Source organism: Melozone crissalis, unplaced genomic scaffold (genome assembly GCF_028551555.1).
Source record: "Melozone crissalis strain CALT ecotype California unplaced genomic scaffold, PUWL_Pcris_2 ptg000038l_1, whole genome shotgun sequence".
NCBI classification, from domain to species: Eukaryota; Metazoa; Chordata; class Aves; order Passeriformes; family Passerellidae; genus Melozone; species Melozone crissalis.
The window spans coordinates 9488246-9514323 of NW_026535816.1; positions in this window are offsets into that span (position 1 = coordinate 9488246).

Below are 26078 nucleotides of genomic sequence, written 5' to 3' on the forward strand. Positions count from 1 at the left end.
ATCGAATATTCATGTGAATAGAAAAGGCAGGAGAGTGGTCAGGTAATGTTTTCTCTCAGTTGGCAAGCTGCACACACAATGGCAGTGTTGTACAGCTTGCTTCTTCACCTTTGCCAAGCTGCAGAGCACAGTACCTTCTTCCTTAGCCTCTCTTCTCGTCTACATCTTAGCAAAAAGCTTTTCCACTCTGTCTGCAAGGAGAAACTGTGCCAGCACAGAAAACATCTCCCATCGTGTTCTAGAGCTTGCACGGCTGTCTGACGAGTGTTTTGCAAGAAGAGAAAGAAAGTTGTCCAAAACAGCTTCCAATCGAATATTCATGTGAATAGAAAAGGTAGGAGAGTGGTCAGGTACTCTTTTCCCTCTGTTTGTAGCTGCACACACAATGGCAGTGTTGTACAGCTTGCTTCTTCACCTTTGCCAAGCTGCAGAGCACAGTACCTTCGTCTTTAGACTCTCTTCTCGTCTACATTTTAGCAAAAAGCTTTTCCACTCTGTCTGGCAGGGAGAAACTGTGCCAGCACACAAAACATCTCCCATCGTGTTCTAGAGCTTGCACGGAGGTCTGCCGAGTGTTTTGCAAGAAGAGAAATAAAGTTGTCCAAAACAGCTTCCAATCGAATGTTCATGTGAATAGAAAAGGCGGGAGAGTAGTCAGGTACTGTTTTCTCTCAGTTGGCAAGCTGCACACAGAATCGCAGTGTGTTACAGATTGCTTCTTCACCTTTGCCATGCTGCCGCTCTCTCCGGCCCCCGGAGGCGAAGAAGCGGCTTCTTCGCGCAAAGACGATTCTGCCGCTCACAGTGCTCTGCGGTGTGCGCCTTCTGCCAAAAGACGCCCGGGAGGAGAGCTTAGCTCTGCAGAGCACCGTACGTTCGTCTTTAGCCTCTCTTCTCGTCTACATCTTAGCAAAAAGCTTTTCCACTCTGTCTGGCAAGGAGAAACTGTGCCAGCACAGAAAACGTCTCCCATCGTGTTCTAGAGTTTGCACGGAGGTCTGACGAGTGTTTTGCAAGAAGAGAAAGAAAGTTGTCCAAAACAGCTTCCAATCGAATATTCATGTGAATAGAAATGGCAGGAGAGTGGTCAGGTACTGTTTTCCCTCACTTGGCAAGCTGCACACACAATGGCAGTGTTGTACAGCTTGCTTCTTCACCTTTGCCAAGCTGCAGAGCACAGTACCTTCGTCTTTAGCCTCTCTTCTCGTCTACATCTTAGCAAAAAGCTTTTCCACTCTGTCTGGCAAGGAGAAACTTTGCCAGCACAGAAAACATCTCCCATCGTGTTCTAGAGGCTGCACGGAGGTCTGCCGAGTGTTTTGCAAGAAGAGAAAGAAAGTTGTCCAAAACAGCTTCCAATCGAATATTCATGTGAATAGAAAAGGCAGGAGAGTGGTCAGGTACTGTTTTCTCTCAGTTGGCAAGCTGCACACAGAATCGCAGTGTTGTACAGCTTGCTTCTTCACCTTTGCCATGCTGCCGCTCTCTGCGGCTCCCGGAGGCGAAGAAGCGGCTTCTTCGCGCAAAGACGATTCTGCCGCTCACAGTGCTCTGCGGTGTGCGCCTTCTGCCGAAAGACGCCCGGGAGCAAAACTTATCTCTGCCGAGCACCGTACGTTCGTTTTTAGCCTCTCTTCTCGTCTTCATCTTAGCAAAAAGCTTTTCCACTCTGTCTGGCAAGGAGAAACTGTGCCAGCACAGAAAACATCTCCCATCGTGTTCTAGAGGCTGCACGGAGGTCTGCCGAGTGTTTTGCAAGAAGAGAACGAATGTTGTCCAAAACAGCTTCCAATCGAATGTTCATGTGAATAGAAAAGGCAGGAGAGTGGTCAGGTACTGTTTTCTCTCAGTTGGCAAGCAGCACACACAATGGCAGTGTTGTACAGCTTGCTTCTTCACCTTTGCCAAGCTGCAGAGCACAGTACCTTCGTCTTTAGCCTCTCTTCTCGTCTACATCTTAGCAAAAAGCTTTTCCACTCTGTCTGGCAAGGAGAAACTGTGCCAGCACACAAAAAATCTCCCATCGTGTTCTAGAGACTGCACGGAGGTCTGCCGAGTGTTTTGCAAGAAGAGAAAGAAAGTTGTCCAAAACAGCTTCCAATCGAATATTCATGTGAATAGAAAAGGCAGGAGAGTGGTCAGGTACTGTTTTTTCTCAGTTGGCAAGCTGCACACAGAATCGCAGTGTTGTACAGATTGCTTCTTCACCTTTGCCATGCTGACGCTCTCTCCAGCTCCCGGAGGCGAAGAAGCGGCTTCTTCGCGCAAAGACGATTCTGCCGCTCACAGTGCTCTGCGGTTTGCGCCTTTCGCCGAAAGACGCCCGGGAGCAGAGCTTAGCTCTGCAGAGCACCGTACCTTCGTCTTTAGCCTCTCTTCTCGTCTACATCTTAGCAAAAAGCTTTTCAACTCTCTCTGGAAAGGAGAAACTGTGCCACCACAGAAAACATCTCCCATCGTGTTCTAGAGGCTGCACGGAAGTCTGCCGAGTGTTTTGCAAGAAGAGAAAGAAAGTTGTCCAAAACAGCTTGCAATCGAATATTCATGTGAATAGAAAAGGTAGGAGAGTGGTCAGGTACTCTTTTCTCTCAGTTGGCAAGCTGCACACACAATGGCAGTGTTGTACAGCTTGCTTCTTCACCTTTGCCAAGCTGCAGAGCACAGTACCTTCGTCTTTAGCCTCTCTTCTCGTCTACATCTTAGCAAAAAGCTTTTCCACTCTGTCTGGCAAGGAGAAACTGTGCCAGCACAGAAAACATCTCCCATCGTCTTCTAGAGGTTGCACGGAGGTCTGCCGACTGTTTTGCAATAAGAGAAAGAAAGTTGTCCAAAACAGCTTCCAATCGAATATTCGTGTGAATAGAAAAGGCAGGAGAGTAGTCAGGTACTGTTTTCTCTCAGTTGGCAAGCTGCACACACAATGGCAGTGTTGTACAGCTTGCTTCTTCACCTGTGCCAAGCTGCAGAGCACAGTACCTTCGTCTTTAGCCTCTCTTCTCGTCTACATCTTAGCAAAAGGCTATTCCACTCTGTCTGGCAAGGAGAAACTGTGCCAGCCATGAAAACATCTCCCATCGTGTTCTAGAGCTTGCACGGAGGTCTGCCGAGTGTTTTGCAAGAAGAGAAAGAAAGTTGTCCAAAACAGCTTGCAATCGAATATTCATGTGAATAGAAAAGGCAGGAGAGTGGTCAGGTACTGTTTTCTCTCAGTTGGCAACCTGCACAGACAATCGCAGTGTTTTACAGATTGCTTCTTCACCTTTGCCATGCTGCCGCTCTCTCCGGCTCCCGGAGGCGAAGAAGCGGCTTCTTCGCGCAAAGACAATTCTGCCGCTCACAGTGCTCTGCGGTGTGCGCCTTCTGCCGAAAGAGGCCCGGGAGCAGAGCTTAGCTCTGCAGAGCACCGTACCTTCGTCTTTGCCCTCTCTTCTCGTCTACATCTTAGCAAAAAGCTTTTCCACTCTGTCTGGCAAGGAGAAACTGTGCCAGCACAGAAAACATCTCCCATCGTGTTCTAGAGCTTGCACGGAGGTCTGACGAGTGTTTTGCAAGAAGAGAAAGAAAGTTGTCCAAAACAGCTTCCAATCGAATATTCATGTGAATAGAAAAGGCAGGAGAGTGGTCAGGTACTGTTTTCTCTCAGTTGGCAAGCTGCACACACAATGGCAGTGTTGTACAGCTTGCTTCTTCACCTTTGCCAAGCTGCAGAGCACCGTACCTTCTTTTTTTGCCTCTCTTCTCCTCCACATCTTAGCAAAAAGCTTTTCCACTCTGTCTGGCCAGGAGAAACTGTGCCAGCACACAAAAAATCTCCCATCGTGTTCTAGAGACTGCACGGAGGTCTGTCGAGTGTTTTGCAAGAAGAGAAATAAAGTTGTCCAAAACAGCTTCCAATCGAATATTCATGTGAATAGAAAAGGCAGGAGCGTGGTCAGGTACTGTTTTCTCTCAGTTGGCAAGCAGCACACACAATGGCAGTGTTGTACAGCTTGCTTCTTCACCTTTGCCAAGCTGCAGAGAACCGTACCTTCGTTTTTAGCCTCTCTTCTCCTCCGCATCTTAGCAAAAAGCTTTTCCACTCTGTCTGGCAAGGAGAAACTGTGCCAGCACACAAAACATCTCCCATCGTGTTCGAGAGGCAGCACGGAGGTCTGACGAGTGTTTTGCAAGAAGAGATAGAAAGTTGTCCAAAACAGCTTCCAATCGAAAGTTCATGTGAATAGAAAAGGCAGGAGAGTGGTCAGGTACTGTTTTCTCTCAGTTGGCAAACTGCACACACAATGGCAGTGTTGTACAGCTTGCTTCTTCACCTTTGCCAAGCTGCAGAGCACAGTACCTTCGTCTTTAGCCTCTCTTCTCGTCTACATCTTTGCAAAAGGCTTTTCCACTCTGTCTGGCAAGGAGAAACTGTGCCAGCACACAAAACATCTCCCATCGTGTTCTAGAGCTTGCACGGAGGTCTGCCGAGTGTTTTGCAAGAAGAGAAAGAAAGTTGTCCAAAACAGCTTCCAATCGAATATTCATGTGAATAGAAAAGGCAGGAGAGTGGTCAGGTACTGTTTTCTCTCAGTTGGCAAGCTGCACACAGAATCGCAGTGTTGTACAGCTTGCTTCTTCACCTTTGCCATGCTGCCGCTCTCTCCGGCTCCCGGAGGCGAAGAAGCGGCTTCTTCGCGCAAAGACGATTCTGCCGCTCACAGTGCTCTGCGGTGTGCGCCTTCTGCCGAAAGACGCCCGGGAGCAGAGCTTAGCTCTGCAGAGCACCGTACCTTCGTCTTTAGCCTCTCTTCTCGTCTACATCTTAGCAAAAAGCTTTTCCACTCTGTCTGGCAAGGAGAAACTGTTCCAGCACACAAAACATCTCCCATCGTGTTCTAGAGGCTGCACGGAGGTCTGCCGATTGTTTTGCAAGAAGAGAAAGAAAGTTGTCCAAAACAGCTTCCAATCGAATATTCATGTGAATAGAAAAGGCAGGAGAGTGGTCAGGTACTGTTTTCTCTCAGTTGGCAAGCTGCACACACAATGGCAGTGTTGTACAGCTTGCTTCTTCACCTTTGCCAAACTGCACAGCACAGTACCTTCGTCTTTAGACTCTCTTCTCGTCTACATCTTAGCAAAAAGCTTTTCCACTCTGTCTGGCAAGGAGAAACTGTGCCAGCACAGAAAACATCTCCCATCGTGTTCTAGAGGCTGCACGGAGGCCTGCCGAGTGTTTTGAAACAAGAGAAAGAAAGTTTTCTAAAACAGCTTCCAATCGAATATTCATGTGAATAGAAAAGGCAGGAGAGTGGTCAGGTACTGTTTTCTCTCAGTTGGCAAGCTGCACACACAATGGCAGTGTTGTACAGCTTGCTTCTTCACCTTTGCCAAGCTGCAGAGCACCGTACCTTCTTCCTTAGCCTCTCTTCTCGTCCACATCTTAGCAAAAAGCTTTTCCACTCTGTCTGGCAAGGAGAAACTGTGGCAGCACAGAAAACATGTCCCATCGTGTTCTAGAAGTTGCACTGAGGTCTGCCGAGTGTTTTTCAAGAAGAGAAAGAAAGTTATCCAAAACAGCTTCCAATCGAATACTCATGTGAATAGAAAAGGCAGGTGAGTGGTCAGGTACTCTTTTCCTTCAGTTTGTAAGCTGCACACACAATGGCAGAGTTGTACAGCTTGCTTCTTCACCTTTGCCAAGCTGCAGAGCACAGTACCTTCGTCTTTAGCCTCTCTTCTCGTCTACATCTTAGCAAAAAGCTTTTCCACTCTGTCTGGCAAGGAGAAACTGTGCCAGCACAGAAAACATCTGCCATCGTGTTCTAGAGCTTGCACGGATGTCTGACGAGTGTGTTGCAAGAAGAGAAAGAAAGTTGTCCAAAACAGCTTCCAATCGAATATTCATGTGAATAGAAAAGGCAGGAGAGTGGTCAGGTACTGTTTTCTCTCAGTTGGCAAGCTGCACACACAATGGCAGTGTTGTACAGCTTGCTTCTTCACCTTTGCAAAGCTGCAGAGCACCGTACCTTCGTCTTTAGCCTCTCTTCTCGTCTACATCTTAGCAAAAGGCTTTTCCACTCTGTCTGGCAAGGAGAAATTGTGCCAGCACACAAAAAATCTCCCATTGTATTCTAGAGACTGCACGGAGGTCTGCCGAGTGTTTTGCAAGAAGAGAAAAAAGTTATCCAAAACAGCTTCCAATCGAATATTCATGTGAATAAAAAGGTAGGAGAGTGGTCAGGTACTGTTTTCTCTCAGTTTGCAAGCAGCACACAATGGCAGTGTTGTACAGCTTGCTTCTTCACCATTGCCAAGCTGCAGAGAACCGTACCTTCGTCTTCAGCCTCTCTTCTCGTCTACACCTTAGCAAAAAGCTTTTCCACTCTGTCTGGCAAGGAGAAACTGTGCCAGCACACAAAATATCTCCCATCGTGTTCTAGAGGCTGCACGGAAGTCTGCCGAGTGTTTTGCAAGAAGAGAAAGAAAGTTGTCCAAAACAGCTTCCAATCGAATATTCATGTGAATAGAAAAGGCAGGAGAGTGGTCAGGTACTCTTTTCTTTCAGTTTGTAAGCTGCACACACAATGCCAGAGTTGTACAGCTTGCTTCTTCACCTTTGCCAAGCTGCAGAGCACAGTACCTTCGTCTTTAGCCTCTCTTCTCGTCTACATCTTAGCAAAAAGCTTTTCCACTCTGTCTGGCAAGGAGAAACTGTGCCAGCACACAAAACATCTCCCATCGTGTTCTAGAGCTTGCACGGAGGTCTGACGAGTGTTTTGCAAGAAGAGAAAGAAAGTTGTCCAAAACAGTTTCCAATCGAATATTCATGTGAATAGAAAAGGCAGGAGAGTGGTCAGGTACTGTTTTCTCTCAGTTGGCAAGCTGCACACAGAATCGCAGTGTTGTACAGCTTGCTTCTTCACCTTTGCCATGCTGCCGCTCTCTGCGGCTCCTGGAGGTGAAGAAGCGGCTTCTTCGGGCAAAGACGATTCTACCGCTCACAGTGCTCTGCGGTGTGCGCCTTCTGCCAAAAGACGCCCGGGAGCAGAGCTTAGCTCTGCAGAGCACAGTACCTTCGTCTTTAGCCTCTCTTCTCGTCTACATCTTTGCAAAAACCTTTTCCACTCTGTCTGGCAAGGAGAAACTGTGCCAGCACAGAAAACATCTCCCATCGTGTTCTAGAGCTTGCACAGAGGTCTGCCGAGTGTTTTGCAAGAAGAGAGAGAAAGTTATCCAAACAGCTTCCAATCGAATATTCATGTGAATAGAAAAGGCAGGAGAGTGGTCAGGTACAGTTTTCTCTCAGTTGGCAAGCTGCACACACAATGGAAGTGTTGTAGAGCTTGCTTCTTAACCTTTGCCAAGCTGCAGAGCACAGTACCTTCGTCTTTAGCCTCTCTTCTCGTCCACATCTTAGCAAAAAGCTTTTCCACTCTGTCTGGCAATGAGAAACTGTGGCAGCACAGAAAACATGTCCCATCGTGTTCTAGAAGTTGCACTGAGGTCTGCCGAGTGTTTTGCAAGAAGAGAAAGAAAGTTGTCCAAAACAGCTTCCAATCGAATATTCATGTGAATAGAAAAGGCAGGAGAGTGGTCAGGTACTCTTTTCTTTCAGTTTGTAAGCTGCACACACAATGGCAGAGTTGTACAGCTTGCTTCTTCACCTTTGCCAAGCTGCAGAGCACAGTACCATCGTCTTTAGACTCTCTTCTCGTCTACATCTTAGCAAAAAGCTTTTCCATTCTGTCTGGCAAGGAGAAACTGTGCCAGCACACAAAACATCTCCCATCGTGTTCGAGAGGCTGCACGGAGGTCTGACGAGTGTTTTGCAAGAAGAGAAAGAAAGTTGTCCAAAACAGTTTCCAATCGAATGTTCATGTTAATAGAAAAGGCAGGAGAGTGGTCAAGTACTGTTTTCTCTCAGTTGGCAAGCTGCACACAGAATCGCAGTGTTGTACAGCTTGCTTCTTCACCTTTGCCATGCTGCCGCTCTCTCCGGCTCCCGGAGGCGAAGAAGCGGCTTCTTCGCGCAAAGACGATTCTACCGCTCACAGTGCTCTGCGGTGTGTGCCTTCTGCCGAAAGACGCCCGGGAGCAGAGCTTAGCTCTGCAGAGCACAGTACCTTCGTCTTTAGCCTCTCTTCTCGTCTACATCATAGCAAAAAGATTTTCCACTCTGTCTGGCAAGGAGAAACTGTGCCAGCAGACAAAACATCTCCCATCGTGTTCTAGAGCCTGCACGGAGGTCTGCCGAGTGTTTTGCAAGAATAGAAAGAAAGTGGTCCAAAACAGCTTCCAATCGAATATTCATGTGAATAGAAAAGGTAGGAGAGTGGTCAGGTACTGTTTTCTCTCAGTTGGCAAGCTGCTCATACCATGGCAGTGTTGTACAGCTTCCTTCTTCACCTTTGCCAAGCTGCAGAGCACCGTACCTTCGTTTTAAGCCTCTCTTCTCATCCAAATCTTAGCAAAAAGCTTTTCCACTCTGTCTGGCAAGGAGAAACTGTGCCAGCACAGAAAACATCTCCCATCGTGTTCTAGAGGCTGCACGGAGGTCTGCCGAATGTTTTGCAAGAAGAGAAAGAAAGTTGTCTCAACATCTTCCAATCGAATGTTCATGTGAATAGAAAAGGCAGGAGAGTGGTCAGGTACTGTTTTCCCTCAGTTGGCAAGCTGCACACAGAATCGCAGTGTTGTACAGCTTGCTTCTTCACCTTTGCCATGCTGCCGCTCTCTCCGGCTCCCGGAGGCGAAGAAGCGGCTTCTTCGCGCAAAGACGATTCTGCCGCTCACAGTGCTCTGCGGTGTGGGCCTTCTGCCGAAAGAGGCCCGGTAGCAGAGCTTAGCTCTGCAGAGCACCGTACCTTCGTCTTTAGCCTCTCTTCTCATCTACATCTTAGCAAAAAGCTTTTCCACTCTGTCTGGCAAGGAGAAACTGTGCCAGCACAGAAAACATCTCCCATCATGTTCTAGAGCCTGCACGGAGGTCTGTCGAGTGTTTTGCAAGAAGAGAAAGAAAGTTGTCCAAAACAGCTTCCAATCGAATATTCATGTGAATAGAAAAGGCAGGAGAGTGGTCAGGTAATGTTTTCTCTCAGTTGGCAAGCTGCACACACAATGGCAGTGTTGTACAGCTTGCTTCTTCACCTTTGCCAAGCTGCAGAGCACAGTACCTTCTTCCTTAGCCTCTCTTCTCGTCTACATCTTAGCAAAAAGCTTTTCCACTCTGTCTGCAAGGAGAAACTGTGCCAGCACAGAAAACATCTCCCATCGTGTTCTAGAGCTTGCACGGCTGTCTGACGAGTGTTTTGCAAGAAGAGAAAGAAAGTTGTCCAAAACAGCTTCCAATCGAATATTCATGTGAATAGAAAAGGTAGGAGAGTGGTCAGGTACTCTTTTCCCTCTGTTTGTAGCTGCACACACAATGGCAGTGTTGTACAGCTTGCTTCTTCACCTTTGCCAAGCTGCAGAGCACAGTACCTTCGTCTTTAGACTCTCTTCTCGTCTACATTTTAGCAAAAAGCTTTTCCACTCTGTCTGGCAGGGAGAAACTGTGCCAGCACACAAAACATCTCCCATCGTGTTCTAGAGCTTGCACGGAGGTCTGCCGAGTGTTTTGCAAGAAGAGAAATAAAGTTGTCCAAAACAGCTTCCAATCGAATGTTCATGTGAATAGAAAAGGCGGGAGAGTAGTCAGGTACTGTTTTCTCTCAGTTGGCAAGCTGCACACAGAATCGCAGTGTGTTACAGATTGCTTCTTCACCTTTGCCATGCTGCCGCTCTCTCCGGCCCCCGGAGGCGAAGAAGCGGCTTCTTCGCGCAAAGACGATTCTGCCGCTCACAGTGCTCTGCGGTGTGCGCCTTCTGCCAAAAGACGCCCGGGAGGAGAGCTTAGCTCTGCAGAGCACCGTACGTTCGTCTTTAGCCTCTCTTCTCGTCTACATCTTAGCAAAAAGCTTTTCCACTCTGTCTGGCAAGGAGAAACTGTGCCAGCACAGAAAACGTCTCCCATCGTGTTCTAGAGTTTGCACGGAGGTCTGACGAGTGTTTTGCAAGAAGAGAAAGAAAGTTGTCCAAAACAGCTTCCAATCGAATATTCATGTGAATAGAAATGGCAGGAGAGTGGTCAGGTACTGTTTTCCCTCACTTGGCAAGCTGCACACACAATGGCAGTGTTGTACAGCTTGCTTCTTCACCTTTGCCAAGCTGCAGAGCACAGTACCTTCGTCTTTAGCCTCTCTTCTCGTCTACATCTTAGCAAAAAGCTTTTCCACTCTGTCTGGCAAGGAGAAACTTTGCCAGCACAGAAAACATCTCCCATCGTGTTCTAGAGGCTGCACGGAGGTCTGCCGAGTGTTTTGCAAGAAGAGAAAGAAAGTTGTCCAAAACAGCTTCCAATCGAATATTCATGTGAATAGAAAAGGCAGGAGAGTGGTCAGGTACTGTTTTCTCTCAGTTGGCAAGCTGCACACAGAATCGCAGTGTTGTACAGCTTGCTTCTTCACCTTTGCCATGCTGCCGCTCTCTGCGGCTCCCGGAGGCGAAGAAGCGGCTTCTTCGCGCAAAGACGATTCTGCCGCTCACAGTGCTCTGCGGTGTGCGCCTTCTGCCGAAAGACGCCCGGGAGCAAAACTTATCTCTGCCGAGCACCGTACGTTCGTTTTTAGCCTCTCTTCTCGTCTTCATCTTAGCAAAAAGCTTTTCCACTCTGTCTGGCAAGGAGAAACTGTGCCAGCACAGAAAACATCTCCCATCGTGTTCTAGAGGCTGCACGGAGGTCTGCCGAGTGTTTTGCAAGAAGAGAACGAATGTTGTCCAAAACAGCTTCCAATCGAATGTTCATGTGAATAGAAAAGGCAGGAGAGTGGTCAGGTACTGTTTTCTCTCAGTTGGCAAGCAGCACACACAATGGCAGTGTTGTACAGCTTGCTTCTTCACCTTTGCCAAGCTGCAGAGCACAGTACCTTCGTCTTTAGCCTCTCTTCTCGTCTACATCTTAGCAAAAAGCTTTTCCACTCTGTCTGGCAAGGAGAAACTGTGCCAGCACACAAAAAATCTCCCATCGTGTTCTAGAGACTGCACGGAGGTCTGCCGAGTGTTTTGCAAGAAGAGAAAGAAAGTTGTCCAAAACAGCTTCCAATCGAATATTCATGTGAATAGAAAAGGCAGGAGAGTGGTCAGGTACTGTTTTTTCTCAGTTGGCAAGCTGCACACAGAATCGCAGTGTTGTACAGATTGCTTCTTCACCTTTGCCATGCTGACGCTCTCTCCAGCTCCCGGAGGCGAAGAAGCGGCTTCTTCGCGCAAAGACGATTCTGCCGCTCACAGTGCTCTGCGGTTTGCGCCTTTCGCCGAAAGACGCCCGGGAGCAGAGCTTAGCTCTGCAGAGCACCGTACCTTCGTCTTTAGCCTCTCTTCTCGTCTACATCTTAGCAAAAAGCTTTTCAACTCTCTCTGGAAAGGAGAAACTGTGCCACCACAGAAAACATCTCCCATCGTGTTCTAGAGGCTGCACGGAAGTCTGCCGAGTGTTTTGCAAGAAGAGAAAGAAAGTTGTCCAAAACAGCTTGCAATCGAATATTCATGTGAATAGAAAAGGTAGGAGAGTGGTCAGGTACTGTTTTCTCTCAGTTGGCAAGCTGCACACACAATGGCAGTGTTGTACAGCTTGCTTCTTCACCTTTGCCAAGCTGCAGAGCACAGTACCTTCGTCTTTAGCCTCTCTTCTCGTCTACATCTTAGCAAAAAGCTTTTCCACTCTGTCTGGCAAGGAGAAACTGTGCCAGCACAGAAAACATCTCCCATCGTCTTCTAGAGGTTGCACGGAGGTCTGCCGACTGTTTTGCAATAAGAGAAAGAAAGTTGTCCAAAACAGCTTCCAATCGAATATTCGTGTGAATAGAAAAGGCAGGAGAGTAGTCAGGTACTGTTTTCTCTCAGTTGGCAAGCTGCACACACAATGGCAGTGTTGTACAGCTTGCTTCTTCACCTGTGCCAAGCTGCAGAGCACAGTACCTTCGTCTTTAGCCTCTCTTCTCGTCTACATCTTAGCAAAAGGCTATTCCACTCTGTCTGGCAAGGAGAAACTGTGCCAGCCATGAAAACATCTCCCATCGTGTTCTAGAGCTTGCACGGAGGTCTGCCGAGTGTTTTGCAAGAAGAGAAAGAAAGTTGTCCAAAACAGCTTGCAATCGAATATTCATGTGAATAGAAAAGGCAGGAGAGTGGTCAGGTACTGTTTTCTCTCAGTTGGCAACCTGCACAGACAATCGCAGTGTTTTACAGATTGCTTCTTCACCTTTGCCATGCTGCCGCTCTCTCCGGCTCCCGGAGGCGAAGAAGCGGCTTCTTCGCGCAAAGACAATTCTGCCGCTCACAGTGCTCTGCGGTGTGCGCCTTCTGCCGAAAGAGGCCCGGGAGCAGAGCTTAGCTCTGCAGAGCACCGTACCTTCGTCTTTGCCCTCTCTTCTCGTCTACATCTTAGCAAAAAGCTTTTCCACTCTGTCTGGCAAGGAGAAACTGTGCCAGCACAGAAAACATCTCCCATCGTGTTCTAGAGCTTGCACGGAGGTCTGACGAGTGTTTTGCAAGAAGAGAAAGAAAGTTGTCCAAAACAGCTTCCAATCGAATATTCATGTGAATAGAAAAGGCAGGAGAGTGGTCAGGTACTGTTTTCTCTCAGTTGGCAAGCTGCACACACAATGGCAGTGTTGTACAGTTTGCTTCTTCACCTTTCCAAGCTGCAGACCACCGTACCTTCTTTTTTTGCCTCTCTTCTCGTCCACATCTTAGCAAAAAGCTTTTCCACTCTGTCTGGCAAGGAGAAACTGTGCCAGCACACAAAAAATCTCCCATCGTGTTCTAGAGACTGCACGGAGCTCTGCCGAGTGTTTTGCAAGATGAGAAAGAAAGTTGACCAAAACAGCTTCCAATCGAATATTCATGTGAATAGAAAAGCCAGGAGCGTGGTCAGGTACTGTTTTCTCTCAGTTGGCAAGCAGCACACACAATGGCAATGTTGTACAGCTTGCTTCTTCACCTTTGCCAAGCTGCAGAGAACCGTTCCTTCGTTTTTAGCCTCTCTTCTCGTCCACATCTTAGTAAAACCTTTTCCACTCTGTCTGGCAAGGAGGAACTGTGCCAGCACACAAAACATCTCCCATCGTGTTCGAGAGGCTGCACGGAGGTCTGACAAGTGTTTTGCAAGAAGAGATAGAAAGTTGTCCAAAACAGCTTCCAATCGAATGTTCATGTGAATAGAAAAGGCAGGAGAGTGGTCAGGTACTGTTTTCTCTCAGTTGGCAAACTGCACACACAATGGCAGTGTTGTACAGCTTGCTTCTTCACCTTTGCCAAGCTGCAGAGCACAGTACCTTCGTCTTTAGCCTCTCTTCTCGTCTACATCTTTGCAAAAGGCTTCTCCACTCTGTCTGGCAAGGAGAAACTGTGGCAGCACAGAAAACATCTCCCATCGTGTTCTAGAGCTTGCACGGAGGTCTGCCGAGTGTTTTGCAAGAAGAGAAAGAAAGTTGTCCAAAAGAGCTTCCAATCGAATATTCATGTGAATAGAAAAGGCAGGAGAGTGGTCAGGTACTGTTTTCTCTCAGTTGGCAAGCTGCACACAGAATCGCACTGTTGTACAGCTTGCTTCTTCAACTTTGTCATGCTGCCGCTCTCTCCGGCTCCCGGAGGCGAAGAAGCGGCTTCTTCGCGCAAAGACGATTCTGCCGCTCACAGTGCTCTGCGGTGTGCGCCTTCTGCCGAAAGACGCCCGGGAGCAGAGCTTAGCTCTGCAGAGCACCGTACCTTCGTCTTTAGCCTCTCTTCTCGTCTACATCTTAGCAAAAAGCTTTTCCACTATGTCTGGCAAGGAGAAACTGTGCCAGCACACAAAACATCTCCCATCGTGTTCTAGAGGCTGCACGGAGGTCTGCCGATTGTTTTGCAAGATGAGAAAGAAAGTTGTCCAAAACAGCTTCCAATCGAATATTCATGTGAATAGAAAAGGCAGGAGAGTGGTCAGGTACTGTTTTCTCTCAGTTGGCAAGCTGCACACACAATGGCAGTTTTGTACAGCTTGCTTCTTCACCTTTGCCAAACTGCACAGCACAGTACCTTCGTCTTTAGACTCTCTTCTCGTCTACATCTTTGCAAAAAGCTTTTCCACTCTGTCTGGCAAGGAGAAACTGTGCCAGCACAGAAAACATCTCCCATCGTGTTCTAGAGCTTGCACGGCGGTCTGCCGAGTGTTTTGCAAGAAGAGAAAGAAAGTTGTCCAAAACAGCTTCCAATCGAATGTTCATGTGAATAGAAAAGGTAGGAGAGTGGTCAGGTACTCTTTTCCCTCTGTTTGTAGCTGCACACACAATGGCAGTGTTGTACAGCTTGCTTCTTCACCTTTGCCAAGCTGCAGAGCACAGTACCTTCGTCTTTAGACTCTCTTCTCGTCTACATCTTAGCAAAAAGCTTTTCCACTCTGTCTGGCAAGGATACACTGTGCCAGCACACAAAACATCTCCCATCGTCTTCTAGAGCTTGCACGGAGGTCTGCCGAGTGTTTTGCAAGAAGAGAAATAAAGTTGTCCAAAACAGCTTCCAATCGAATGTTCATGTGAATAGAAAAGGCAGGAGAGTGGTCAGGTACTGTTTTCTCTCAGTTGGCAAGCTGCACACAGAATCGCAGTGTTTTACAGCTTGCTTCTTCACCTTTGCCATGCTGCCGCTCTCTCCGGCCCCCGGAGGCGAAGAAGCTGCTTCTTCGCGCAAAGACGATTCTGCCGCTCACAGTGCTCTGCGGTGTGCGCCTTCTGCCAAAAGACGCCCGGGAGGAGAGCTTAGCTCTGCAGAGCACCGTACGTTCGTCTTTAGCCTCTCTTCTCGTCTACATCTTAGCAAAAAGCTTTTCCACTCTGTCTGGCAAGGAGAAACTGTGCCAGCACACAAAACATCTCCCATCGTGTTCTAGAGGCTGCACGGAGGTCTGACGATTGTTTTGCAAAAGAGAAAGAAAGTTGTCCAAAACAGCTTCCAATCGAATATTCATGTGAATAGAAAAGGCAGGAGAGTGGTCAGGTACTGTTTTCTCTCACTTGGCAAGCTGCACACACAATGGCAGTGTTGTACAGCTTGCTTCTTAACCTTTGCCAAGCTGCAGAGCACAGTACCTTCGTCTTTAGCCTCTCTTCTCGTCTACATCTTAGCAAAAAGCTTTTCCACTCTGTCTGGCAAGGAGAAACTTTGCCAGCACAGAAAACATCTCCCATCGTGTTCTAGAGGCTGCACGGATGTCTGCCGAGTGTTTTGCAAGAAGAGAAAGAAAGTTGTCCAAAACAGCTTCCAATCGAATATTCATGTGAATAGAAAAGGCAGGAGAGTGGTCAGGTACTGTTTTCTCTCAGTTGGCAAGCTGCACACAGAATCGCAGTGTTGTACAGCTTGCTTCTTCACCTTTGCCATGCTGCCGCTCTCTGCGGCTCCCGGAGGCGAAGAAGCGGCTTCTTCGCGCAAAGACGATTCTGCCGCTCACAGTGCTCTGCGGTGTGCGCCTTCTGCCAAAAGACGCCCGGGAGCAAAGCTTATCTCTGCCGAGCACCGTACGTTCGTTTTTAGCCTCTCTTCTCGTCTTCATCTTAGCAAAAAGCTTTTCCACTCTGTCTGGCAAGGAGAAACTGTGCCAGCACACAAAACATCTCCCATCGTGTTCTAGAGGCTGCACGGAGGTCTGCCGAGTGTTTTGCAAGAAGAGAACGAAAGTTGTCCAAAACAGCTTCCAATAGAATGTTCATGTGAATAGAAAAGGCAGGAGAGTGGTCAGGTACTGTTTTCTCTCAGATGGCAAGCAGCACACACAATGGCAGTGTTGTACAGCTTGCTTCTTCACCTTTGCCAAGCTGCAGAGCACAGTACCTTCGTCTTTAGCCTCTCTTCTCGTCTACATCTTAGCAAAAAGCTTTTCCACTCTGTCTGGCAAGGAGAAACTGTGCCAGCACAGAAAACATCTCCCATCGTCTTCTAGAGGTTGCACGGAGGTCTGCCGACTGTTTTGCAATAAGAGAAAGAAAGTTGTCCAAAACAGCTTCCAATCGAATATTCGTGTGAATAGAAAAGGCAGGAGAGTAGTCAGGTACTGTTTTCTCTCAGTTGGCAAGCTGCACACACAATGGCAGTGTTGTACAGCTTGCTTCTTCACCTGTGCCAAGCTGCAGAGCACAGTACCTTCGTCTTTAGCCTCTCTTCTCGTCTACATCTTAGCAAAAGGCTATTCCACTCTGTCTGGCAAGGAGAAACTGTGCCAGCCATGAAAACATCTCCCATCGTGTTCTAGAGCTTGCACGGAGGTCTGCCGAGTGTTTTGCAAGAAGAGAAAGAAAGTTGTCCAAAACAGCTTGCAATCGAATATTCATGTGAATAGAAAAGGCAGGAGAGTGGTCAGGTACTGTTTTCTCTCAGTTGGCAACCTGCACAGACAATCGCAGTGTTTTACAGATTGCTTCTTCACCTTTGCCATGCTGCCGCTCTCTCCGGCTCCCGGAGGCGAAGAAGCGGCTTCTTCGCGCAAAGACAATTCTGCCGCTCACAGTGCTCTGCGGTGTGCGCCTTCTGCCGAAAGAGGCCCGGGAGCAGAGCTTAGCTCTGCAGAGCACCGTACCTTCGTCTTTGCCCTCTCTTCTCGTCTACATCTTAGCAAAAAGCTTTTCCACTCTGTCTGGCAAGGAGAAACTGTGCCAGCACAGAAAACATCTCCCATCGTGTTCTAGAGCTTGCACGGAGGTCTGACGAGTGTTTTGCAAGAAGAGAAAGAAAGTTGTCCAAAACAGCTTCCAATCGAATATTCATGTGAATAGAAAAGGCAGGAGAGTGGTCAGGTACTGTTTTCTCTCAGTTGGCAAGCTGCACACACAATGGCAGTGTTGTACAGTTTGCTTCTTCACCTTTCCAAGCTGCAGACCACCGTACCTTCTTTTTTTGCCTCTCTTCTCGTCCACATCTTAGCAAAAAGCTTTTCCACTCTGTCTGGCAAGGAGAAACTGTGCCAGCACACAAAAAATCTCCCATCGTGTTCTAGAGACTGCACGGAGCTCTGCCGAGTGTTTTGCAAGATGAGAAAGAAAGTTGACCAAAACAGCTTCCAATCGAATATTCATGTGAATAGAAAAGCCAGGAGCGTGGTCAGGTACTGTTTTCTCTCAGTTGGCAAGCAGCACACACAATGGCAATGTTGTACAGCTTGCTTCTTCACCTTTGCCAAGCTGCAGAGAACCGTTCCTTCGTTTTTAGCCTCTCTTCTCGTCCACATCTTAGTAAAACCTTTTCCACTCTGTCTGGCAAGGAGGAACTGTGCCAGCACACAAAACATCTCCCATCGTGTTCGAGAGGCTGCACGGAGGTCTGACAAGTGTTTTGCAAGAAGAGATAGAAAGTTGTCCAAAACAGCTTCCAATCGAATGTTCATGTGAATAGAAAAGGCAGGAGAGTGGTCAGGTACTGTTTTCTCTCAGTTGGCAAACTGCACACACAATGGCAGTGTTGTACAGCTTGCTTCTTCACCTTTGCCAAGCTGCAGAGCACAGTACCTTCGTCTTTAGCCTCTCTTCTCGTCTACATCTTTGCAAAAGGCTTCTCCACTCTGTCTGGCAAGGAGAAACTGTGGCAGCACAGAAAACATCTCCCATCGTGTTCTAGAGCTTGCACGGAGGTCTGCCGAGTGTTTTGCAAGAAGAGAAAGAAAGTTGTCCAAAAGAGCTTCCAATCGAATATTCATGTGAATAGAAAAGGCAGGAGAGTGGTCAGGTACTGTTTTCTCTCAGTTGGCAAGCTGCACACAGAATCGCACTGTTGTACAGCTTGCTTCTTCAACTTTGTCATGCTGCCGCTCTCTCCGGCTCCCGGAGGCGAAGAAGCGGCTTCTTCGCGCAAAGACGATTCTGCCGCTCACAGTGCTCTGCGGTGTGCGCCTTCTGCCGAAAGACGCCCGGGAGCAGAGCTTAGCTCTGCAGAGCACCGTACCTTCGTCTTTAGCCTCTCTTCTCGTCTACATCTTAGCAAAAAGCTTTTCCACTATGTCTGGCAAGGAGAAACTGTGCCAGCACACAAAACATCTCCCATCGTGTTCTAGAGGCTGCACGGAGGTCTGCCGATTGTTTTGCAAGATGAGAAAGAAAGTTGTCCAAAACAGCTTCCAATCGAATATTCATGTGAATAGAAAAGGCAGGAGAGTGGTCAGGTACTGTTTTCTCTCAGTTGGCAAGCTGCACACACAATGGCAGTTTTGTACAGCTTGCTTCTTCACCTTTGCCAAACTGCACAGCACAGTACCTTCGTCTTTAGACTCTCTTCTCGTCTACATCTTTGCAAAAAGCTTTTCCACTCTGTCTGGCAAGGAGAAACTGTGCCAGCACAGAAAACATCTCCCATCGTGTTCTAGAGCTTGCACGGCGGTCTGCCGAGTGTTTTGCAAGAAGAGAAAGAAAGTTGTCCAAAACAGCTTCCAATCGAATGTTCATGTGAATAGAAAAGGTAGGAGAGTGGTCAGGTACTCTTTTCCCTCTGTTTGTAGCTGCACACACAATGGCAGTGTTGTACAGCTTGCTTCTTCACCTTTGCCAAGCTGCAGAGCACAGTACCTTCGTCTTTAGACTCTCTTCTCGTCTACATCTTAGCAAAAAGCTTTTCCACTCTGTCTGGCAAGGATACACTGTGCCAGCACACAAAACATCTCCCATCGTCTTCTAGAGCTTGCACGGAGGTCTGCCGAGTGTTTTGCAAGAAGAGAAATAAAGTTGTCCAAAACAGCTTCCAATCGAATGTTCATGTGAATAGAAAAGGCAGGAGAGTGGTCAGGTACTGTTTTCTCTCAGTTGGCAAGCTGCACACAGAATCGCAGTGTTTTACAGCTTGCTTCTTCACCTTTGCCATGCTGCCGCTCTCTCCGGCCCCCGGAGGCGAAGAAGCTGCTTCTTCGCGCAAAGACGATTCTGCCGCTCACAGTGCTCTGCGGTGTGCGCCTTCTGCCAAAAGACGCCCGGGAGGAGAGCTTAGCTCTGCAGAGCACCGTACGTTCGTCTTTAGCCTCTCTTCTCGTCTACATCTTAGCAAAAAGCTTTTCCACTCTGTCTGGCAAGGAGAAACTGTGCCAGCACACAAAACATCTCCCATCGTGTTCTAGAGGCTGCACGGAGGTCTGACGATTGTTTTGCAAAAGAGAAAGAAAGTTGTCCAAAACAGCTTCCAATCGAATATTCATGTGAATAGAAAAGGCAGGAGAGTGGTCAGGTACTGTTTTCTCTCACTTGGCAAGCTGCACACACAATGGCAGTGTTGTACAGCTTGCTTCTTAACCTTTGCCAAGCTGCAGAGCACAGTACCTTCGTCTTTAGCCTCTCTTCTCGTCTACATCTTAGCAAAAAGCTTTTCCACTCTGTCTGGCAAGGAGAAACTTTGCCAGCACAGAAAACATCTCCCATCGTGTTCTAGAGGCTGCACGGATGTCTGCCGAGTGTTTTGCAAGAAGAGAAAGAAAGTTGTCCAAAACAGCTTCCAATCGAATATTCATGTGAATAGAAAAGGCAGGAGAGTGGTCAGGTACTGTTTTCTCTCAGTTGGCAAGCTGCACACAGAATCGCAGTGTTGTACAGCTTGCTTCTTCACCTTTGCCATGCTGCCGCTCTCTGCGGCTCCCGGAGGCGAAGAAGCGGCTTCTTCGCGCAAAGACGATTCTGCCGCTCACAGTGCTCTGCGGTGTGCGCCTTCTGCCAAAAGACGCCCGGGAGCAAAGCTTATCTCTGCCGAGCACCGTACGTTCGTTTTTAGCCTCTCTTCTCGTCTTCATCTTAGCAAAAAGCTTTTCCACTCTGTCTGGCAAGGAGAAACTGTGCCAGCACACAAAACATCTCCCATCGTGTTCTAGAGGCTGCACGGAGGTCTGCCGAGTGTTTTGCAAGAAGAGAACGAAAGTTGTCCAAAACAGCTTCCAATAGAATGTTCATGTGAATAGAAAAGGCAGGAGAGTGGTCAGGTACTGTTTTCTCTCAGATGGCAAGCAGCACACACAATGGCAGTGTTGTACAGCTTGCTTCTTCACCTTTGCCAAGCTGCAGAGCACAGTACCTTCGTCTTTAGCCTCTCTTCTCGTCTACATCTTAGCAAAAAGTTTTTCCGCTCTGTCTGGCAAGGATAAACTGCGCCAGCACACAAAAAAACTCCCATCGTGTTCTAGAGGCTGCACGGAGGTCTGCCGAGTGTTTTGCAAGAAGAGAAAGAAAGTTGTCCAAAACAGCTTCCAATCGAATATTCATGTGAATAGAAAAGGCAGGAGAGTGGTCAGGTACTGTTTTTTCTCAGTTGGCAAGCTGCACACAGAATCGCAGTGTTGTACAGATTGCTTCTTCACCTTTGCCATGCTGCCGCTCTCTCCGGCTCCCGGAGGCGAAGAAGCGGCTTCTTCGCGCAAAGACGATTCTGCCGCTCACAGTGCTCTGCGGTTTGCGCCTTTCGCCGAAAGACGCCCGGGAGCAGAGCTTAGCTCTGCAGAGCACCGTACCTTCGTCTTTAGCCTCTCTTCTGGTCTACATCTTAGCAAAAAGCTTTTCAACTCTCTCTGGCAAGGAGAAACTGTGCCAGCACAGAAAACATCTCCCATCGTGTTCTAGAGGCTGCACGGAGGTCTGGCGAGTGTTTTGCAAGAAGAGAAAGAAAGTTGTCCAAAACAGCTTCCAATCGAATATTCATGTGAATAGAAAAGGTAGGAGAGTGGTCAGGTACTGTTTTCTCTCAGTTGGCAAGCTGCACACACAATGGCAGTGTTGTACAGCTTGCTTCTTCACCTTTGCCAAGCTGCAGAGCACAGTACCTTCGTCTTTAGCCTCTCTTCTCGTCTACATCTTAGCAAAAAGCTTTTCCACTCTGTCTGGGAATGAGAAACTGTGCCAGCACACAAAACATCTCCCATCGTGTTCTAGAAGTTGCACGGAGGTCTGCCGAGTGTTTTGCAAGAAGAGAAAGAAAGTTGTCCAAAACAGCTTCCAATCGAATAGTCATGTGAATAGAAAAGGCAGGAGAGTGGTCAGGTACCCTTTTCTCTCAGTTTGGAAGCTGCACACACAATGGCAGTGTTGTACAGCTTGCTTCTTCACCTTTGCCAAGCTGCAGAGCACCGTACCTTCGTTTTTAGCCTCTCTTCTCGTCTACATCTTAGCAAAAAGCTTTTCCACTCTGTCTGGCAAGGAGAAACTGTGCCAGCACAGAAAACATCTCCCATCGTCGTCTAGAGGTTGCACGGAGGTCTGCCGAGTGTTTTGCAAGAAGAGAAAGAAAGTTGTCCAAAACAGCTTCCAATCGAATATTCATGTGAATAGAAAAGGCAGGAGAGTGGTCAGGTACTGTTTTCTCTCAGTTGGCAAGCTGCACACACAATGGCAGTGTTGTACAGTTTGCTTCTTCACCTTTGCCAAGCTGCAGACCACCGTACCTTCTTTTTTTGCCTCTCTTCTCGTCCACATCATAGCAAAAAGCTTTTCCACTCTGTCTGGCCAGGAGAAACTGTGCCAGCACAGAAAACATCTCCCATCGTGTTCTAGAGCTTGCACGGAGGTCTGCCGAGTGTTTTGCAAGATGAGAAAGAAAGTTGTCCAAAACAGCTTCCAATCGAATATTCATGTGAATAGAAAAGCCAGGAGCGTGGTCAGGTACTGTTTTCTCTAAGTTGGCAAGCAGCACACACAATGGCAGTGTTGTACAGCTTGCTTCTTCACCTTTGCCAAGCTGCAGAGAACCGTACCTTCGTTTTTAGCCTCTCTTCTCCTCCACGTCTTAGCAAAAAGCTTTTCCACTCTGTCTGGCAAGGAGAAACTGTGCCAGCACACAAAACATCTCCCATCGTGTTCGAGAGGCTGCACGGAGGTCTGACGAGTGTTTTGCAAGAAGAGATAGAAAGTTGTCCAAAACAGCTTCCAATCGAATGTTCATGTGAATAGAAAAGGCAGGAGAGTGGTCAGGTACTGTTTTCTCTCAGTTGGCAAACTGCACACACAATGGCAGTGTTGTACAGCTTGCTTCTTCACCTTTGCCAAGCTGCAGAGCACAGTACCTTCGTCTTTAGCCTCTCTTCTCGTCTACATCTTAGCAAAAGGCTTTTCCACTCTGTCTCGCAAGGAGAAACTGTGCCAGCACACAAAACATCTCCCATCGTGTTCTAGAGCTTGCACGGAGGTCTGCCGAGTGTTTTGCAAGAAGAGAAAGAAAGTTGTCCAAAACAGCTTCCAATCGAATATTCATGTGAATAGAAAAGGCAGGAGAGTGGTCAGGTACTGTTTTCTCTCAGTTGGCAAGCTGCACACAGAATCGCAGTGTTGTACAGCTTGCTTCTTCAACTTTGCCATGCTGCCGCTCTCTCCGGCTCCCGGAGGTGAAGAAGCGGCTTCTTCGCGCAAAGACGATTCTGCCGCTCACAGTGCTCTGCGGTGTGCGCCTTCTGCCGAAAGACGCCCGGGAGCAGAGCTTAGCTCTGCAGAGCACCGTACCTTTGTCTTTAGCCTCTCTTCTCCTCTACATCTTAGCAAAAAGCTTTTCCACTCTGTCTGGCAAGGAGAAACTGTGCCAGCACACAAAACATATCCCATCGTGTTCTAGAGGCTGCACGGAGGTCTGCCGATTGTTTTGCAAGAAGAGAAAGAAAGTTGTCCAAAACAGCTTCCAATCGAATATTCATGTGAATAGAAAAGGCAGGAGAGTGGTCAGGTACTGTTTTCTCTCAGTTGGCAAGCTGCACACACAATGGCAGTGTTGTACAGCTTGCTTCTTCACCTTTGCCAAACTGCACAGCACAGTACCTTCGTATTTAGACTCTCTTCTCGTCTACATTTTTGCAAAAAGTTTTTCCACTCTGTCTGGCAAGGAGAAACTGTGCCAGCACACAAAACATCTCCCATCGTGTTCTAGAGGCTGCACGGAGGTCTGCCGAGTGTTTTGCAACAAGAGAAAGAAAGTTTTCTCATACAGCTTCCAATCGAATATTCATGTGAATAGAAAAGGCAGGAGAGTGGTCAGGTACTCTTTTCTTTCAGTTTGTAAGTTGCACACACAATGGCAGAGTTGTACAGCTTGCTTCTTCACCTTTGCCAAGCTGCAGAGCACAGTACCTTCGTCTTTAGCCTCTCTTCTCGTCTACATCTTAGCAAAAAGCTTTTCCATTCTGTCTGGCAAGGATAAACTGTGCCAGCACAGAAAACATCTGCCATCGTGTTCTAGAGCTTGCACGGATGTCTGACGAGTGTGTTGCAAGAATAGAGAGAAAGTTGTCCAAAACAGCTTCCAATCGAATATTCATGTGAATAGAAAAGGCAGGAGAGTGGTCAGGTACTGTTTTCTCTCAGTTGGCAAGCTGCACACACAATGGCAGTGTTGTACAGCTTGCTTCTTCACCTTTGCAAAGCTGCAGAGCACCGTACTTTCGTCTTTACCCTCTCTTCTCGTCCACATCTTAGCAAAAAGCTTTTCCACTCTGTCTGGCAAGGAGATATTGTGCCAGCACACAAAAAATCTCCCATCGTGTTCTAGAGACTGCACGGAGGTCTGCCGAGTGTTTTGCAAGAAGAGAAAGAAAGTTGTCCAAAACAGCTTCCAATCGAATATTCATGTGAATAAAAGGGTAGGAGAGTGGTCAGGTACTGTTTTCTCTCAGTTTGCAAGCAGCACACAATGGCAGTGTTGTACAGCTTGCTTCTTCACCTTTGCCAAGCTGCAGAGCACAGTACCTTCGTCTTTAGCCTCTCTTCTCGTCTACATCTTAGCAAAAAGCTTTTCCACTCTGTCTGGCAAGGAGAAACTGTGCCAGCACACAAAACATCTCCCATCGTGTTCTAGAGGCTGCACGGAGGTCTGCCGAGTGTTTTGCAAGAAGAGAAAGAAAGTTGTCCAAAACAGTTTCCAATCGAATATTCATGTGAATAGAAAAGGTAGGAGAGTGGTCAGGTACAGTTTTCTCTCAGTTGGCAAGCTGCACACACAATGGCAGTGTTGTACAGCTTGCTTCTTCACCTTTGCCAAGCTGCAGAGCACAGTACCTTCGTCTTTAGCCTCTCTTCTCGTCCACATCTTAGCAAAAAGCTTTTCCAGTCTGTCTGGCAAGGAGAAACTGTGGCAACACAGAAAACATGTCCCATCGTGTTCTAAAAGTTGCACTGAGGTCTGCCGAGTGTTTTGCAAGAAGAGAAAGAAAGTTGTCCAAAACAGCTTCCAATCGAATATTCATGTGAATAGAAAAGGCAGGAGAGTGGTCAGGTACTCTTTTCTTTCAGTTTGTAAGCTCCACACAGAATGGCAGAGTTGTACAGCTTGCTTCTTCACCTTTGCCAAGCTGCAGAGCACAGTACCTTCGTCTTTAGCCTCTCTTCTCGTCTACATCTTAGCAAAAAGCTTTTCCACTCTGTCTAGCAAGGAGAAAGTGTGCCAGCACAAAAAACATCTCCCATCGTGTTCTAGAAGTTCCACGGAGGTCTGCCGAGTGTTTTGCAAGAAGAGAAAGAAAGTTGTCCAAAACAGCTTCCAATCGAATAGTCATGTGAATAGCAAAGGCAGGAGAGTGGTCAGGTACCCTTTTCTCTCAGTTTGGAAGCTGCACACAAAATGGCAGTGTTGTACAGCTTGCTTCCTCACCTTTGCCATGCTGCAGAGCACCGTACCTTCGTTTTTAGCCTCTCTTCTCGTCTACATCTTAGCAAAAAGCTTTTCCACTCTGTCTGGCAAGGAGAAACTGTGCCAGCACAGAAAACATCTCCCATCGTCTTCTAGAGGTTGCACGGAGGTCTGCCGAGTGTTTTGCAAGAAGAGAAAGAAAGTTGTCCAAAACAGCTTCCAATCGAATATTCATGTGAATAGAAAAGGCAGGAGAGTGGTCAGGTACTGTTTTCTCTCAGTTGGCAAGCTGCACACACAATGGCAGTGTTGTACAGTTTGCTTCTTCACCTTTGCCAAGCTGCAGACCACCGTACCTTCTTTTTTTGCCTCTCTTCTCGTCCACATGTTAGCAAAAACTTTTCCACTCTGTCTGGCAAGGAGAAACTGTGCCAGCACAGAAAACATCTCCCATCGTGTTCTAGAGACTGCACGGAGGTCTGCCGAGTGTTTTGCAAGATGAGAAAGAAAGTTGTCCAAAACAGCTTCCAATCGAATATTCATGTGAATAGAAAAGCCAGGAGCGTGGTCAGGTACTGTTTTCTCTCAGTTGGCAAGCAGCACACAAAATGGCACTGTTGTACAGCTTGCTTCTTCACCTTTGCCAAGCTGCAGAGAACCGTACCTTCGTTTTTAGCCTCTCTTCTCCTCCACATCTTAGCAAAAAGCTTTTCCACTCTGTCTGGCAAGGAGAAACTGTGCCAGCACACAAAACATCTCCCATCGTGTTCGAGAGGCTGCACGGAGGTCTGACGAGTGTTTTGCAAGAAGAGATAGAAAGTTGTCCAAAACAGCTTCCAATCGAATGTTCATGTGAATAGAAAAGGCAGGAGAGTGGTCAGGTACTGTTTTCTCTCAGTTGGCAAACTGCACACACAATGGCAGTGTTGTACAGCTTGCTTCTTCACCTTTGCCAAGCTGCAGAGCACAGTACCTTCGTCTTTAGCCTCTCTTCTCGTCTACATCTTTGCAAAAGGCTTTTCCAATCTGTCTGGCAAGGAGAAACTGTGCCAGCACACAAAACATCTCCCATCGTGTTCTAGAGCTTGCACGGAGGTCTGCCGAGTGTTTTGCAAGAAGAGAAAGAAAGTTGTCCAAAACAGCTTCCAATCGAATATTCATGTGAATAGAAAAGGCAGGAGAGTGGTCAGGTACTGTTTTCTCTCAGTTGGCAAGCTGCACACAGAATCGCACTGTTGTACAGCTTCCTTCTTCAACTTTGCCATGCTGCCGCTCTCTCCGGCTCCCGGAGGCGAAGAAGCGACTTCTTCGCGCAAAGACGATTCTGCCGCTCACAGTGCTCTGCAGTGTGCGCCTTCTGCCGAAAGACACCCGGGAGCAGAGCTTAGCTCAGCAGAGCACCGTACCTTCGTCTTTAGCCTCTCTTCTCGTCTACATCTTAGCAAAAAGCTTTTCCACTCTGTCTGGCA